This window comes from Ostrinia nubilalis, chromosome 14 (genome assembly GCF_963855985.1).
Source record: "Ostrinia nubilalis chromosome 14, ilOstNubi1.1, whole genome shotgun sequence".
NCBI classification, from domain to species: Eukaryota; Metazoa; Arthropoda; class Insecta; order Lepidoptera; family Crambidae; genus Ostrinia; species Ostrinia nubilalis.
This window is the reverse complement of record NC_087101.1, coordinates 2,871,854-2,890,315: the sequence shown is the minus strand read 5'-3', so window position 1 is coordinate 2,890,315 and position 18,462 is coordinate 2,871,854.

The window sequence follows — 18,462 nt, the reverse complement described above, 5'->3', positions numbered from 1 at the left end:
TTTGTTTGTATTGGACTGGATGTTTTCTATGTATAATAAGTATGTATTTACAAAAAAAAAGTATTTTTAGTATGTTTATATCCGTTGTCTAGTACCCATAGTACAAGCTTTGCTTAGTTTGGGACTAGAAGCGCAGTGTAAATCAAAACGAAACGAAATGTGTATAATCCTTGGATATCCAAGGATATTTATTTATTTATTTATTTACTTTGCAATAAAAATTGTCAGAAAAATAGGTATACTCCATAAATAAATTATTTATGTGTAAGTGGTAAGATAATCAAAGCGAGATTAATTCTGTTTATTGAGGCTTTCATAATTTTATTATTAATAAGTACAGGAATGTTACTGAACCACATCTGAATAATAAGACAAAAGAATTTTCAGCGTGTGTAACATAGCGGTAAAAAATGAGGTTATACATTGTATACTTTTCAAGATGAGAATAAGAAAATCGTGTTTTAAAGTAATTTGAAGGATGCAATCAGGACTATTAAAGACCATAAAGTCGCTGATCCATTTTGAACATAGTCGCTAAAAACACAACCGCGCTATCAAAGTACAGTTAAAGAATCAGACCGAGCTGGGTGATGAAAAATTAATGAGAAAATAAACGCACAGCATCTGACGATGGTATAGACAGCCGACCAATTTATCGGGACCCCCATTTATACATGCAACCCGCATTTTAGGTGGGGAATGTGAATGAGAGCACGGGTCGCGAGGTTCTCTCAATCTGGTCAATAGACCATCATGAAATATTCATAGGAAGGCTCGTGGCACCCCCGATCTCTTTTATTAGCATTTAAGACAAGTTTTGTAATGTAAGTCGAGGTTTCCTTTTATGTGGAAATATACGCCCGGTTTATTTTCGAGTAATGCCACTGATAATTTGAATTTGTTCGAACGGATTTGACAAGGGCTGAATAAACTTGTAACGGACTCCACGGAATGGCGGCGGATAACAAAATGGCCGACTGGTTCCGTATCGTAACACTGACGAAGTGTTTGTGTAATTTTCTGCTACGGTCCGATGGTGCTTCCTTTTCAAATGAAATAATAATACTCTTTTAAATGAAGGCAAAGTTTTTTTGCATAATTAAAACAATGATGGGGTATTTTCATGTCTAATTATGCTGAAACAGTTAAATATTATCGTGGTTTTAGGTATATTTTTTCAAACAATTTAAGTTACTTTACCATTTCAAGACCTTTCTTGGAAAACCTATCTTGATATTGCACAGATATTTGACCTATCGATTCTTAGAATATTGTATTAATCCAATAGTGCGAAGTAACTGGATATTGGTGGTATTTCGCACAACGTCTCTAGCAAGGTGGAATGTAGCCGCAATGGCCCAGTGGATGCGGCCAGAATTATGGCCAGTTGATTAACTCTAACAATTCAGTTGGACCGCAGCCCAATACATTTATCAGGTACTAACCGCCATGGTTTAGTATACAGGGTGGAGTAACACGTGAGGCACCGAAGGAGTGAGAGTCTGGAATGTTCTTATTTGTTTTCTTTGCCATTTATCTTGCATTCTGTTTGACTTTTTTCTTACTTTTCTTGATGTTCTTTTGTTAAATTTGTAAGTCCTGCTAGGCTGAAACTGATTTTTTTAATTAATTCAGTTTGATGCACAATGATAATACATATTTTCTAATATTTCTAAGTTATTGGAGTCCTAGATATCCTCGAGCAAAACTTGATCCTTGAGAATGATCGTTTTCTTTATATTTTTTAATAATACGACTAAAAAGTAGTTTTAAAAATGTTAAATAAGATGACAAATTGTTAGTAAATGACAAGATTTTCATCACAATACTCAGTCATTTACAAAGAAATTGTTACAATTTCTATTTTCTTCTTCAGTTGAAGTAAACTTCATATTATTTCCAGTAAACTCGTCCAAAGATTCTCGCGGAATCTAAGTCGTTTTAACACAACAAAACAAGTGTTATGCCATCCCTTAATCCCGGAAACAAACTTGTGTTTCAATCCGAGCCATCGGTTCGTTAAATCCCTTCTTAAGACATCTAGAACGGTCCGCGCCACTTGGTGCTCGGATTTGCTCCAATGTTGGTAATTTCGGGATATTCGGAATATTTATTGGGTGTGAATGTTACTGTCTGATTTGAATAATGACTTATCGAGTTAACGGAAAGGTAATGTGAAGTAAAATTGCGAATCGCAATTTTTTTGCTAATTCTCATTTTACCTAGTTCTTTGAGTGTAAACGATATAAAATTTTGAAGAGTTTGCAGCTTTATAGGGTATAAATCGGATTTTAATTGACTTTGAATGCTTATTTGTTTATAAAAACAGAAGGCATACGCTTTACTAAATTCTTAAATTATTTCTGCCCGTAGCGTAAGTTTATTTGCTCAGTCAAAACGTCTTCTCAAATATGAAACTATTCTGAAATCTTCACTGGTTCCGTCAAATAAAATTTAATTCCCTTTTCCTAGGTCGCATTCTAAAATTCATTCAAATTAGATCAACAGTTCGGGCGTGAAATGTAGCGTAATTTCCTCATTTATATTATTAATCTGGGTGTGTACCCACATACAGTGATCCCACGTTGAAAATCAAATCAATGACAGCGATTCTATCCGATAATCTGATTAGGCATTCAGGGGTGTTCCACAAAATGTATCGGCTCACCCAAAATCCTCGGTCATGGTGAATAATAGAGGTGGACAGCTGAATAAAATGATATCAATTTGCAGAGTCAGCTCTTTAGGCTTATATTATACGTTGCTTTTTGTTTTTATTCAACGTTAGGAAGAAATATTAAAAAAATATTCCATCATTCAAAATGAAATTGCTGGCATTGATTTCCTCAGCGTAAATTAGATAGTGATATACAAAGTGGGCAGGCCTCCCACTAGATGGACCGACGATCTGGTGAAGGTCGCAGGAGGTACCTGGATGCGAGCGGCGCAGGACCGATCTTTGTGGAAATCCTTGAGGGAGGTCTTTATCCAGCAGTGGACGTCTTTCGGCTGAAACGAACGAATGAACGAACCCAAAGTAGCCAAAAAGTTCGCAACACGTCTTTGTTACTGGAATAGGGTTGTATTGGTGTTTTTATATTTGACGCTGGTTACAGTAGACTATCAGACTGTACAAGTTGCAAAATAAAACTAATTGCAACTATAAAAGATGCTATAATTTTTAGTTTCAAGTGCTGTTTTCCATACAATGTTTGAGTCACAGCTATAATAATATTTAATGGGGTGCAACAGTTAAATGTAAACTTTATCAAGAGAGTGTCTGACATTTAAAGACAGACAGAATAATAAATTTGGTATAAAACGAGAAAGAAACTTGCTTAAAATTAATTGCAGCACTACTTAAACACATTTAATTTTACATCTGCATTGTGACACTGCAAACTTTGTACATCGTGTCACAAAAACGGCACGAATACGCTTCTCGCATTTCTAAAGCACTTTTTCCTTTGCGACATCAATACGAATAGGAGATGAAATGTGAAAAATCTGAAGGTATTTGTGAAAGCACGCATGAGCGAGCCGTGCAGCGCCAGCTTTGCATAATCACAGTAATTTCTACGGGACTCGACCCGTTTGTAGCCTGACGAGAAAAGCCAGGATTTGAAATAGCTTACGTCACACTAGATAGCGAACTGCTACAAAGGTTTTGAACTAAATATTTTTTTAGATTGAATTTGAAGCGACGATAGCCGTGAAGGTGAATGTGTCGGACTGGCCGACTCGTGATCGGGGGAACTTAGGTTCGATCCCCGCCTCCGCTCGAGTATTATTGTCACCCACTCGTAACACAAACATTTTAGCTTTAAGGGGGTCCACTACTGGCGACGACTAAGTAATTTACCAGAGGCAATGGGGGATTTGGCTTACACTCTTCACGCTAGCCAGACAGATTGGGGATATTCGCATATTTCTGCCTTAGTAACTTCTACGGCAACCACGTGACGAATGGGAAATGCAATTGAGCTTATTTTGTGTTCTTTTCCACACTTAATACCTTAAGTTTACACACTATTTAGTGAACGTGTAATTTTTTTTGCACTGATAAATAAATATTTGTGTATTCTAAAAATAAACGATAGCTGGCTGGTTACCTGTGACTTGTGGTTTTTCTACGAGCCGTCGCACATTATGTTTTTCTTAGTCTTTTATTGAAATTTTCTCCTGAAACGGCGGTGAATATAAATATTTCAACGTGCGAAATACTCTCTTACTATTTTTCTTGTTTTAAGAAGCGACATTACTTAGTATGGTCCATGAATACATTGTGTAACTGGTATTGTTAAGTAAATTTGATATTTTTTGATGTCTAGAATACTTAGTTATTCAACTTTGGTCTCAATATTACAAATAATAGAAAAATCTTACTTTTAGTTGATAAGAAAAACCTGCTTGTATTTTATTGCGGGGTGAACTATGTAGCTTAACATTTTCAATTGAAACAATGCTCTCTTCTAACAAACAGTAAAAGACAATGTCGCGATGAAAATTTCCCGTCACTAGAACTGGGTCAAAACTTATAATACGCAATAAAACATTAAATGAGAAAAACCGTCACAATTTACATTTTAAGATGAAAAACAATGTGTGTTTATTGCTTCCTTCAATTGTTTCTATCTCTTGGTTCTTCCCTCGTTTTTATGCAATAATAGTCGGTATTACATTCTCAGAATAAAGGCGACAATGGCTTGAGAAGAATTGACAAATGATGTTGGGCGCTGACAGCTTTTGTCGAGGGTTTAATCTTGGGAGACAAGCGGAACATTCTCTTAAAGAGTTGATACAACTCGCTGGCACTTTAGTCAACTCTTTTATTTAACTTCTTTTTATTCGGCCTATAAATGTTTTATTAGGTGTTCGGATAACAAAGGAAATTTTATTCGCAGTAAAATTTTATTTTAGTTGCGTCAGGAAGTTTGTCAGTTGTGAATTGGCTGCTTAGCGGATGCGAACAAGGCGCATTTATAAGGATTCGCTTTATGTGTTGCCAGTTTGGATCGTCCCGGGAGGTCTAAGTTTAAATCGGCGATTTGAATAAAAAATGCCTTTAACCTTCAAGCGGGCGCGCGGCGTCGAATCGACCGCGCCTAACACATTTTCGTTCATAACTTTTTTTTTACTTGTTACACATATTTCTCATTTTTAGTAGCCTGTCGCTTGCTCATTGTGAGTGAAATAAAGAGCTTACTTCAGCTCTCCGCGCTTTTCCCACCCCATGGCTTGCCATTGTTTTAGACGCGGCGCCGGCGTCGAAAGCACGCTGCGCGCCTGTCGTCGAAAAGGTTACGCGCGACTCTCTATGCGGTATAACATTTCTTCGGCTATCACCCAATATTATTGAATTAAGTTTGCAATTCTGTTTTTTCTTATTAAATAAGTCGAACACTGCTAGTACAAAGTGAAATAACAGAGACATTATTACGAAAAGATGAAAAAGAGAGTGAATCGGAGCTCAGAGACCAAGCTAAACAAAGCCAAAATTATAAAATTATGTTTTATCATTATTTTGCCATTTTCATCGTTTTTACCAGGTATATGAACTATTCTGAGGTAATTTAAAAGATTTTGTGTACAAAAATTAGTTTTTGATCCAAATAATATTTTTGTTATGTTAACTGATTTAATAATTGTTTCTTTAACTTAATTCAAATTACTTAAGACTTAAATACAATCATAATATATCTGCGTACAAAATAATAAATGATTATTGGAAAATAAGTGCTTTGTTTTTTTACTAGACCCTGTAGGTCTTTTCGTTTACGCGCGACCGCTGCCGTTACAAAAGACCGCGCGCCCGCTTGAAGGTTAAAGTCATTGAGCTTACTTTGATCGAAGGAAAACAAACACTGATACTTATTGGGCTCAGAATACAGAACAAACCAGAAGGAGTGTTCGATAACATTTCTACGCGGCAACTTGTGTCCAAAATACTTCCCCTCCCGCGCCCCTCTACCCCCTTTAGTGTTACTGGCGCCGTGTGACACCCCCATTTTTGGGGTAAAATTATGTAATTTTTTAAAGAGATGTTAAACAAGTAAAAAATAAGTAAGTGAAATAAGTACACACGGCCACAGTGTTAACTATCCATTTCCGTTTTTGCTCTCGCTCTCATCAAATGGTGATTCTTTGCGATAGAACGAGACGACATGACTGGCCATAGGCATAGATAGTACCTACCTACCTATGAATTTAATTTTTACTCCGAAGTAACTAAGTGTAGATGATTATTTATTTCTATTAAATAGTGTAATATACTACATGTAGGTATAATATGTTATTTAAAAGTCAATTACAAAAGTCGAATATAAATTTTAGAATGCCAAGTAAAACAAAAAAGAAACTTAAGGTTCTTTATTATGTAAAAATATCGACAACAAAACATTTGTTTACGGCGCAGTAGTGCTTTTAGTTTAACTTTTCTTGGAGTCAAAAACAGAATCCAAATCAAAAACATCACCAATACTTGAATTTGCTTGCGAGGCAACACTGGCTGTGTATCCTGAAAGAAAATCAGAGTAAGTATGTAAGCAATAATTAATTACTTAAAATTATTATTAAATATACAAATATTGCTGCTGCTGATCTGTTGATACCAATGCCTTACTTTTGAATAAATGGGGAAGTATGAAATTCACGATAGTAATTTATTATCTCCTCATTATTTAGGGAGTAATATTATAAATTAATTCAATATATTAAAATCAAATCAAAATCAAAAATATTTATTCAGTTTAGACCACAAGTGGCACTTATAATTTAATTAATCAGGTTGTCATGTCATGGATGAAATTACACTAAAAACTAATTAAAACAAAAAGGATGGGGAAAATATTCCATTATTCTGTGGTAACGCTAACAAAATTAACGCGTGAATTTTTTATAGACAAATGTAATTCAATATAAAAAAGTAGGGTAAAATATTCCGTTGACCTGTGGCAACACTTACAAAATACAACCGTGATTTTTTTTGAAAATGATTATTTAATTAAAATGAATTGGAAATGTGCTGTGTGTGTATGTGTTACGGATAAAACATGATCCCATGCACTTTCTTCGTAATTCCAGTAGCATTCTTATATGTTGGAACGGCACAAGACGGCATAATTTAATTATAAAGTGTCAATCTGACGGATATGTAAACAATGCGCGCGCCGGCCATTGACTAATTGCTCTAAAGTCAAATTACTGCGATTCGGAGTAATTTATATGAATACATATTTACGCCCGTTGACGGTTTCTGGTTTGTTCCGTATTCTGAGTTATTGGGTTTTAGCTGTAATTTAAATGTCAATGTTAAAATTAAATGTTACAGTAAATAAACTTGTAATTATACGCACATTAAATTTTCTCGGAACCAATCCTATAAAATTACATAACAGTATCAAAGCCTAACAATATCAATTACCAACCGCTAAACAAAATGACCGAAAATAACTTGACTCTTCATGTACGAGTAAGTAAAACAAAAATGACCGAAATAAACTGGATTCTTCATGTTACGCGTACTGCTATCCAAACACGTAATTAACCACGATACGTCCCTGTCAATATGTTTGTTCTCAAGTTCTGGTATCAATATCAGATACAAGAAGCAAGGACGTAAGCAGTCCGTAATATCTCGTTAATTAGTAACATCTCGTTGTATTACAGGCTATTTTGCAACAATAATGTATAGTTTGATGTGCAATAAACCGTAACAAAGTTTTTTTATCCACAACGAGGAAGCTCTTGGCCTGTATCTCACCTGATAGTAAGTGATGATCAGGCCGAAGGTGGAAGCGAGCTTCACCCGGAATCCTCAACCACGGAGGAACTGGCTATCTTACCTCTAACTGCCGGAACACAACAATGCTGTTAACATTGTTGTTATGGCGACAGACTTAGGTAAGATGGTGATAGCTACTAGAACTTAGAACAAGCCCTACCACCAACCAAACCGAACAGAAAAATCTGCTCCCACTGGGAATCGAACCCGGGACATCTGCGTCTGGTAGTCTTACCACTGAACCACAGAGGTGGTTTGCTTTTCATCTTGTGATTTTTCCTAACTTTTTATCTTTACAAGATATAAGACATGCTTAGGTTCATCAAGACCTGATGATGATGGATACAATTTCGGAGTATTTTTGTGGAAAATTCATAAACACAGGAGATTTGAAAATTATTTAGGGCATTACTTTTCCTTGCCCTAATTAATTGTCCTTGATGTATGTTAGCAATACATCTGATGAATAAAGGCATGTCAAACAACTGTCATGGAGTCTGACACCAGCCTCAACACAGATCATAATCGCTAGAAGGGGTGAAATAACCATATAAAAATAATCGCCAGAACGAAGCGATTTCGGAATTAAAAGTCACTTTTAATTACCTATGTTACTTTGCCTATAGAGGCAGGGCTAGCCCACTCGAAAGACACTCGGCTCTACAATCGTTATCATAGTTTGCAAGAGATACGATAAATCGATTATATCTTGCTTGATGGTGATTAGATTCTGAGGGGACTGAAGTTCATTGATACGCGGCAGTAATTGATGGAGCAAAAGTTATTATCTACTGTTGGAAACACCTAACGGAGTATTGATCCACTTTGAACAGAATCGCTGGGGTACGTGCTAAGGTGTAGTAGATAGATAGATAGGACACGCTTTATTGTATGAAGGTACTGCACCACACAAGACAAAGAAAAGAAAAAAAAGCAAAGAAAGGAAAAGAAAAAAAAAAGAAAACAAAAAGAAAGACATACACAAACGCGATCACTATAAAGCGATATTTTCCAAACAGCCTGTAGAATTTGTGTATTTTAATGGGTGTGTTAAGAAATGGGTTGAGAAAGTGTTGCAATGGGGGCTATAATTTTTTAGCACCTTACACTACAGTGGCGCCTTCCTAGTTAGTTTAAAATGTAAATGTGATAGTCCCCCCTACTATTTCAGTCCTCACTAGTTGGCATCACTGTGGTACCAACCGTAAGTGCTAAAACGATCGCCCTTATTAGAAAGCTACTGCGAGCAACTCTGAGCCTCGAAAAGCATTTTACGAGTAGTACATTGCAATATGTAGTAATTACATACAACGTAAAGAATTCATTTTTATTAAAAATAATGCCTTTTGCCACTATGTAATTATTTTAACGCAACAGGGCAGCATGATTTTCGTTTTGATCAAAAATACACGCTTCATTGCATTATTCTAATTAAATTACCTCGACAAAGTGTGAAAAAAAAAATCAGAAATTTTCCAGGAATACATGTGAATCTTTTGATGCAAATCTGTGATATGATATTCGTACGAGTACCATTAAAAAGAAAAAATCTGTTTATTCGGTGCAGTATTTTAAATTAATAAATCAATAAGTGCCTAAAGCATACCATTTTTTGACGCCGGGAAATACTTCGCTGCGAGTTAAAATGACACTCGTATTCACAAACGATGCTTTCTTAAAGTGAAGCAGCAACGCTATGTGAAGTCGAACGCACAGCATTGAATAGAGCTCCGTGATTGAGTCGTGTGTGTCACTGCGCCACTCAAATATTGTCTATGAATAGGTTTTTGGGACCCTGTGCAACCACGCGCACTGTGAGACCTCATAGTAATGTTTGTGAATATGAGACTCCCTGCCTAATTGTGTTCTTTCCACTAAAACCCGACATTTCCACCGGAGCCCAATGAAACGAAGCCGCGAATTATCTTGTCTTAGACATTCGTTTACTTGCTTCAAAGTATACTAATTCTAGACTAAAAGTAGTTTACTATAAGCTTAGTATTACTGGTATTACTCCATTGTTAGCAAGGTGAATGTAATAACTTTGTAGGCTCACATATTATGCGGGCACCCAACACCTCTAGCCGGTGGAAAATCAAAGAGCGATCAATGCGTGCCTCTAGTGATGTTCACTGTGTTTACCTATTTTCTGAGAATATAGCCTTTTGAAAGTGCAATTCAAAGTATTTTTTTATACTTTTATGCTTTATTGGTTGACGATTGGATTCTCAGTATGGAATTCTTTGGATTGTTTTTCAGGTTTACTGTCCTTACATTTCACAGTGTATTAGAGAATATAGGAATCTAAAAAGCCTTTGACTTAATTACTCTTATTTTTCGGAATAGGTATTTAACCATAAATGAGAGTCAGGTACGTAAAAATTGAACGAAGCTTACAAAAATTAAAGCTTTTGATTGGTTTTTGAATATTTGGACCAAGCCAAGGACAGATCCCAGAACCTTGCTGCCCCATCGGCCGTCAGTTCTGCGTACTATGTGCCCTGCCCATTACCACTACAGCTTGCTAATCCGTCGGGCTATATCAGCAGTCAAGGTTCTGGAATGGAGGCCGCGTACCGGAAAACGCAGCGTGGGACGTCCACCTACAAGGTGGACCGACGACATCGTAAAGGTAGCAGGGAAGTGCTGGACGCAGGTTGCTACCAATCGATCAACATGGAAAGCATTGGGGGAGGCCTATGTTCAGCAGTGGACGTCCTATGGCTGAAATGATGATGATGATGATGAAGGACAGAATTACTGCGACTGAATCGAGTTTACAATAGGGCAGTTATTTTGGGACGGTTATGAGTGCTCTGAAAAAGCCTTCAAAACTTTCGAATTTTGAGCGTTATTTTCAACTATCGAAGTTTTAATATGACTGTCAATCGAAGCACTAATTTGGGGCTTTCCAGGTATCGATAATGCCAGATTATCGGTGACGTCACTATCCAACAGGAGTCCGATTCGGCCCATTAACAGGGTCGGGCGATGTTTGCGTAATCCAACCGCCGCTCTGTCCGTGGCCCGACAGACTTTGTGCCGCCTGTTAGGACAACGGCCTAGAAGGTCCATGGTGGTTTGGCTGGATAATTAAATATTAATGATCTTCGGAATATGCTTACAGATTTTGCTGCAGTGAAAAGATGAACCGATGAAAGATCGGGAACCGATTTAATCTACTTTAAAAAAATCATATTTTACCATGTAGGGATTACCTTTATAATATCAGGCGCATAAATAAATATGGTGGCGCTTATGGCCTGATCGCAGGGGAAATGGAACTCTTTTAAAAAAAGATCGTGTAATTTGGATCTTGACAATGACTTTGCTAGGTGAGAAAACTATGTGCATTCTGTGTTAGAATGTCTTTCGTTTTTACCTATAATAACTTTGCATTCAAGTTTAACTTCTGAAGGACTCTGTCCTGCTGTTCAAAGGTACTGTTTGCAGATGACCGAGTTTGCTACCAACAATCAAGTGTTAGGTGGAAGTTACTAGTTTTTAATCTTGAAATGTTTACAACCCATATCAAAGTGCTCGAAAGCGCTCGAAATTCCGAGCCTTTGATTTACGTGGATGAACGAAGCGGTGGGATTACACACGGGTTTGTTCAAGTCCGACTGCGGCATCGATCGGCTTTGTATCGATGCCGAAGTGCCAAACCGCACTACAAATAACGGCGGTTAACACAACCCGAAAAACAATTGGTTTGGCTTCTGAATAAGGCTTTGGGTCAGCTACAAAAATAATATTATTGTTACTTTGACTAGCTTCACGTTCTTTGAATCTTACATTAGTGTTTTAATCTGAAAAATTCATTGTGAAATCGATGCCCCACTTGACACCTCTCTATGCTATCCTGTGGTTAACTATGGCCGGGTTGTTCCTTAATTGGGTGGGCAGGACTGACTTACGTTATGTCTGTACGTGGTCTTCATTCGAGAACAGTTACAGTGGATGTTGGCCCATTGTCATTGCCTATTGCGTAACGTTACTTTTTGGAAGATCCTTTAGTTACTCATTAAAAGATCTTTAAGATCTTGTGATGTGCTTAGAAAGGTAAAGGAAGTCCTATAAGATGCTACCATGTTTAGGTGATGTGATATCTATCGTCTGTACATTACTTACTATAGGTACTACTTGTAGTAAAGCAGTTATAAATGAAACTCTTATTTTGCATGGATAGTGGTCTGTAACAGTCAGTATGTTCAGTCTCATATGGCGGACGTACTATTTACTAAACAGAAAAAAAAACTGAAGCGTGCCCTTGCCAAGCATTTGGAATGAAGACAAGACTTGCAATTTTAAAATAAATTTAGCAGAACTAAAACAAAACTTGTCTGAGACCTTCATCCTATTACAATTCGGTCCTCTCTTCCAGAATAAAGTAAAATAACAATAGAGGAGCTATAGAAAATCGAGATAAACTCTGCCTTTAGTACAGTGCATTTGTTAAGGAGCAAACGTTCCATTCCACGAAATACATTATCCCATTTGTATTGTAAGGGCAAACAATCAAAATAATGAAATCGAAACTGAAACTTGGGTCGTTGTGCCTTTGTAGACAAGAACGTGGGTTAAAATAAAAATCGGCTTTTTATTTCTGTGATCAAAAGCTTCTTTACACTTAAATGTTAGTTTTTGCATTCACAATTTTAACGAAGATGATATTTTAGTTGAAACAAGTGACCTCCATATTCACTTTATTAAATTGAAAAATATAAATGTGTGAAGTACTAAGATCCATCGTTTACGAATTTGAATCTCATCGTCTTCACAAAACGCAGCGAACTACACGCTTGGCCAATATGTATTATTTATATTTGGATCAAATTCATACCCATGTTTTTTTCTGCAAAGCTTATTCAAGCTTTTTCATTTGACCATGTACGAAAGACAATTACCTACTACTGACCATTTTAATTATAAGTAACTAGCGGCCGCCCGCGACTTCGTACGCGTGGATCCCGTTTTACCCCCTTCATCTATCTTACGCGGTTTAGATTTTTTCATACAAATGTTTTTTTCCGCTAACTCCCGTTCCCGTGGGAATTTTGCAATATCCTGTTGTAACTAAGCTTCAAGTTTACTAAGGTACCTGCATGCCAAATTTCAAGCGTCTAACTTAAGCGGTTTAGATTTTTCATACAAATGTTTTTTCCCGCTAACTCCCGTTCCCGTGGGAATTTTGCAATATCCTGTTGTAACTAAGCTTTAAGTTTACTAAAGTACCTGCATGCCGAATTTCAAGCGTCTAACTTAAGCGGTTCAGATTTTTCATACAAAACGATTTTCTCGCTAATTCCCATTCCCGTGGGAATTCCTAGGTATCCTATAACCTGCCCAGGAGTATGAAGAATAATTGTACCAAGTTTCGTTAAAATCCGTCTAGTAGTTTTTGTTTCTATAAGGAACATACAGACAGACAGACAGACAGACAGACAGACAGACAGACAGACAGACAGACAGACAAAAATTTTACTGATTGCATTTTTGGCATCAGTATCGATCACTAATCACCCCCTGATAGTTATTTTGAAAATATATTTAATGTACAGAATTGACCTCTCTACAGATTTATTATAAGTATAGATATGGGATACTACAGATAACATTATGTCAAACTAAACTTATACGTTTTGGAGCCAGATGCGCTTCTTCTTCTTATCGTGTCTACAACAAACCTACACAGTGTCAGCCCAAAACTCCGCTACAAGAGTAGCCTTGTCAGCAGCATTCCTTAAATCCTCCTAAGTGCAGTTGTTCGGGCACGCAGGGCACGACATCATGTGCTTCATCGACTGGGGAACAAAACCGCACCTGCACTCCATGTTTGAGCCATCCAAGAATCTCCACCTGACCAGATTGTCGTTACTACGGCCAGTCTGCGTCCGAAGGATGATGATAATCCGTATGATGCGCTGTAAACTGTAAATTACATATTTATAGTACATTATAGTACTATTTAATAGAAAGGTAAACAAGCATTGCAAAGGCTTTTAACATGATTGCAGTAATCACGCCGATACATTAGGCCGATGTCACACCGCCCCGGGCGAGTTAGCGAATTAGTGACGTGCACCACGTTTAGTAATGCGCCGAATTAATGCGTGTGGCAGATGGCCGAAACTGTGCCATGCTTTCGATAATGTTTTCATATTACCTGTAACTGGCAGGGTACGTTTTCGTTTATCAATTTTACAATTCGTACAATTTATAAATGAGATAAATACAAATTATAGCTGTGAAGTTTTAGAAAATGAACAGTTTCAGTTTTATAGCCTATTATGTCGCTCTATCATTTGTCATACAGGAATATAATAGAGATTCGTCCAAGAATAAAGCTTCTTCTTTCAGGTCACTGATATTTATTGATTCCGATCAAAATTGTGCGATATATCAATGTAATCTTCTAATCCAAAGTGATTAAGCCGTGCCGCTTTTTGAAATGCCAGCCACATTTTACTAAACTTTTTGGGTTCATACAATAAAGAGTCAAATAAATTATTTTCATCTACGACAACGCCACGAAAAAAAATTCGCAAATCAGCGATTTTCCAATTAATAAACTTTATGCCTATCGTAAATTCACGCATTATGCTTAAGTCATTGTGATCGAAAGGTATGTCTCGGTGGTTGAAAGCCGAACGGAATGGGCGAGAATTTATGACGCGGGTGTAAATAGAGCCGAAAAAGTATCGATAAATAATGTCGATATTCATTCATATTCATTTATTTGCTCACTAAGTGAAGGTACATAAGGTAAGGTAAGGTAAGTCACATCTATATTTTTACATTTAATCAATTAAAATATTCAAATAAGATTACTGAGTCCAAACAAACTCTAACTAATGATGACATTGAGTATGAAGTAATTGAATTTTAAGCAAGATTTTACACAAACTTTCGTTCTATGATTGATCGAGTTTTATGGTAACTTTACTTAAATCGAAGTATTACTTTACTTTGTACTAGCGGCCGCCCGCGACTTCGTACGCGTGGATCCCGTTTTACCCCTATCAATCTATCTTACGCGGTTTAGATTTTTTCATACAAATGTTTTTTCCCGCTAACTCCCGTTCCCGTTGGAATTTCGCAATATCCTGTTGTAACTAAGCTTCAAGTTTACTAAGGGACCTGCATGCCAAATTTAAAGCGTCTAACTTAAGCGGTTTAGATTTTTCATACAAAAGGATTTTCCCGGTAATTCCTGTTCCTGTGGGAATTTCGGGAATTCCTTTCTTAGTACACCTTTACGGTACCTAAGCTACGTCCGTTATAAATTTCAAGTGCCTACGTTTAGCCGTTTAGGCTGTGCGTGGGTATTAGGGTGGAGCGTCATTGTATGGTTAAAAAAAAAAGTTACGTAAACGAACTTGAATACCTGCTAAAAGTTGCATGAGAGCAAGATAATAACAAGGATATTTTTATTTTATTTTTAAAATGTATTTTTTAGCCCTCTACCGTCGTTTTAATTTAATTATTTTTTATTGTATGGCATTTTTCTAAAATCTGCCTATTATTAAACAAAACAATGAAAATAGAATTAATTTAAATGTGTTTTGTAAATAAAAAATAAATTTTGTGAATTAAAATGTTTTATTCGAAAAAACACTATTAGAAATAATTAAAAAATATATGGAAAAATCGCAAAATTTAGATTTTTCTTAATTTTTATTTAGAACATTGCAATTCAATTGGTATTGAAAGATGCCATTATATTGCTAGTTCAGTTGTTTCCAAATCCATCTTTTGCTTTAGAAACATTCACTATTTTAAAATTAATTCATATCAATGAAAGGTTAACTTCCGATTTTTGAATGCTCTAATACTCCTGGTACTTTGTTGTCTTTTCTTGTTGCCATTATTTGTCTCAAGCTCTCTGATATACATAATTGTTTTTCATAGTACATCAAAGCTAACAAAAGATGCTTAGGGTGTGCAAAAAACGTGACTCTTTGAATAACTCGTTTAATTAATTAAAGTAATTTTCTTAACATTTGATTACAAAGACTTTAATAATGTAATCAATTTCAGTCTTGCTTTGCTTGATCTGATTTAAACTTTGCTATTTTTCTAAATTTTTCTGATCTAGTGAAAATGCTCTTTCTAATAATGTTATTTCTCATCTTTTGGACAATTACAAGTGCTCAAATTACTAGATTTATAAGAAAACTATCTAATAGTTCTTGTATGCATTTTTACATTGCTGTAGTTTAGCGTTGAAGTTATCTGATTGTTTTGGTTATGGAAAGCGAATGAAATGTGAATACTTATTAGAACAACACTTTAACAATTGTTTTATTCGTTGTATCGTAACATAACAACAGGCTAAGAAGTTTTCCTATTAGTTTCGACTAAAATTTGAGAAATACAACGGGCTGTTTACCTTTTTTTATTATTTCCGATTAGCGACCCGCCCCTGCTTCGCATAGGTAGGTACAACGTAATGTATTATACTTAAAAATCTTCCTCTTGAATCACTCTATCTAATTTAAAAAAAAACAGGTGTGAGTGGTAACACTGATTGAGGTACAAAACAAATAAGGAAATCCTAAAATAGGTCCCTACGAGTGATTAATTTCGATTTTATTTTGACTTTGGATGAATAAAATTACACAACGCAATTACGAACTATCTACTTGATTCATATCAGTCAACTAAAGATAAAGACATAAGACAAAGATAGAAAGAAGAAAATAGGTAACTGGACTAATTCTGATGTCAACAGTTCAAGTTGCAAAGTTACGCGCTGACTGTGAGTTTTGCTTATAATAATCGGCGCTTTTAATAATGTATTGTTTTAAGTTTATGCCAAGGTTATAATGATTTATAAATATTTTTTACGATGTATATTATATTTAAAGTTACAAAAATATATTATTTATCAAATAAAACCTATTCTAAGGTAATTTATGATTTTTGCAATAAAGTTTTTTTTTTTTTCATTTTTATGAAATATTCAAAAGCCAGTAGAGGGCTAAAAATTGGTCGCAATATTTTTTTATTTATTTTTCTCGTAACCGTTGCAACAAGATGCAACTTTTAAGAGGTATTCACAAACGCAAATGTAAAAAAAAATTTTTCGCTCCACCCTAGTGGGTATGTCAGTGAGTCAGTCATACAAAAGGAATTTCCCGCTAATTCCAGTTCCCGTGGGAATTTTGCAATATCCTGTTGTAACTAAGCTTCAAGTTTACTAAGGTACCTGCATGCCAAATTTTAAGCGTCTAACTTACGCGGTTTAGATTTTTTCATACAAATGTTTTTTCCCGCTAACTCCCGTTCCCGTGAGAATTTTGCAATATCCTGTTGTAACTAAGCTTTAAATTTACTAAGGTACCTGCATGCCAAATTTCAAGCGTCTATCTTACGTGGCTTAGATTTTTTCATACAAATGTTTTTTCCCGCTAACTCCCGTTCCCGTGAGAATTTTGCAATATCCTGTTGTAACTAAGCTTTAAATTTACTAAGGTACCTGCATGCCAAATTTCAAGCGTCTATCTTACGTGGCTTAGATTTTTTCATACAAATGTTTTTTCTCGCTAATTCCCGTTCCCGTAAGAATTTTGCAATATCCTGTTATAACTAAGCTTTAAGTTTACTAAGGTACCTGCTTGCCAAATTTCAAGCGTCTAACTTAAGCGGTTTAGATTTTTCAAACAAAAGGATTTTCCCGCTAATGCCCGTTCCCGTGGGAATTCCTAAGTATCCTAGAACCTGCCCAGGAGTATGAAGAATAATTGTACCAAGTTTCGTTAAAATCCGTAGAGTAGTTTTTGTTTCTATAAGGAACATACAGACAGACAGACAGACAGACAGACAGACAGACAGACAGACAGACAAAAATTTTACTGATTGCATTTTTGGCATCAGTATCGATCACTAATCACCCCCTGATAGTTATTTTGAAAATATATTTCATGTACAGAATTGACCTCTCTACAGATTTATTATAAGTATAGATAAACAAATAAGGTTAAAAGTTGAGTGTAGTTGTGAAACACAATAACGCCGTCTGGGCTCAATTCGATTAAAGTTTGAAATCTACGTCTGTACACCGTGAATACTCGTATAATCTAAAACTAGGTAATAATAATAATCTGAACAAGATTTTATCGTAAACGTCTTTGACGGTAAAATTTTATGTGATCATTTAGTGCAGTGAACAAAGGCTGCTTATAATATGGCGCTAACAAATTGGTACAGCTCAAAATAAATAAATAAACTCTTGGATACCTTTAAATTTTTCACAGCTGGTTTTGTACCTTTTTAGAGACTACATAATTTTCAAAATTCTTCATTTGAATGGAATATGGATAAACTATCTAATTGATAGCTTGGGGCTTGTGTAACGTTGCGTTTTTCAGTTGTTTTTCACAAATTGATTTTCTTCTCGATATTTGGATTTAGGATACCACTAGCGACATCTATTGGCGTGCTTTAGAAGTGGTTTGCAATAGATGGTGCTTTTTGCTCAGTCAATTCAAATATATTTTATTGAAACATTTCCTAATGTTTTTATTTTGATTATTCTATTTTTTTAATGGAATATTTTCAGTGTTCTGGAAATTGTTTTCATCATGGTTTTTATTAGTATTTACTTTTTCAAGCGGCGAAACGAAACGTTTCGCGATGTCAATGGAATCGCGGCTGTCAGTTGAGCTGTCAAATGA